General features: G+C 23.7%; 1 protein-coding gene across 2 annotated transcripts in view; it reads right to left on the bottom strand.

Moving 5' to 3' along the window:
- LOC116847864 (acetylcholinesterase-like) overlaps positions 1-1,048 on the bottom strand; it is a 523,728-nt gene that overhangs the window by 87,390 nt on the left and 435,290 nt on the right. The gene's annotated exons all lie outside the window — the stretch shown is intronic.

Below are 1,048 nucleotides of genomic sequence, written 5' to 3'. Positions count from 1 at the left end.
AGCTTCTGTGCTGTATGGGCATTGCTGAGATTCGAGCCTGAGACCTCTCCCAGGTAGCAGACACGTCAAAATGACATCCAAATCTAAGTAAGTTCAGGATAAAAAATAACCAAGGAATGATCAAAAATATCGTGAGAATATCGTCAAAATGATAGTCTATTGTCACAGATCGATGACGACATTTTAGACGACTTAATGACGTTTTATGACGTCTCTAAACGTTAATAATACGTTTTTAAGACGTTATATAGAAATGTCATTAAGATGTCACAAAAAGACGTCGCTATTTAGTCACTTGACGTTATTCGACCAGTTATGACCAGTTTTTTACGTCATTTTGACGTGAGTCTGTTACTTGGGCTGATTCTTGTGTCGTTCACCTTACCTACTGCGTTACTGTCACTTTGATTGAGAGACACTTTATATTGTGTACATATGGTATATCCATATACGAAAACACATGATTTATTTAAAAGAAGAGAATAGCTTCTTTTAAAATATATGTTTTAAAAAGTATGTAGAAAGTATATTTAAAAAATATTTACATGTTATAAAAGTAAGTAAAATAAATTATTTTGTAAATTTAAATAAATTTTTTTCTGATAATAAAAGAAACTTTAATTCGAAACAAAAAAATACTTTTAATATTAGAAAATAATTTATTCAGATTTATAAAATGATTTACTTGTATTTTATTTACTTTTAAAACAAGCAAATATTTATTTAAACAGTTTTTACATTTAAAAACACTAATTTTCTCCTTGTAAAGAAATTATTTCTTTATTCTTATATATATAGATATTTTAAATCAAAGAAATCACTTTTTTTATTTATAAATTCATAATTTTACAGCTTATTTTACAAATTTAAAAAAATATTTCTTTATATTTATTATATATTTTCTAAAATTTAACAAATATTTTTTTAAGTTAGGAAATTATATGTAACAAAATATATTTCTTTCATTTAAATAATTTTTTTCTAAGGTACATTACCAATTTAAATTTCGATTTTCTTATTTCTTTATTAATTTAATAATTATAAATAA

The sequence above is a fragment of the Odontomachus brunneus genome, unplaced genomic scaffold (genome assembly GCF_010583005.1).
Source record: "Odontomachus brunneus isolate Ranch 3 - 2012 unplaced genomic scaffold, Obru_v1 Obru_scaffold_084, whole genome shotgun sequence".
Taxonomy (NCBI): Eukaryota; Metazoa; Arthropoda; class Insecta; order Hymenoptera; family Formicidae; genus Odontomachus; species Odontomachus brunneus.
The sequence above is the reverse complement of the archived record's forward strand: the minus strand, read 5'-3'. Positions and strand labels throughout refer to the sequence as shown.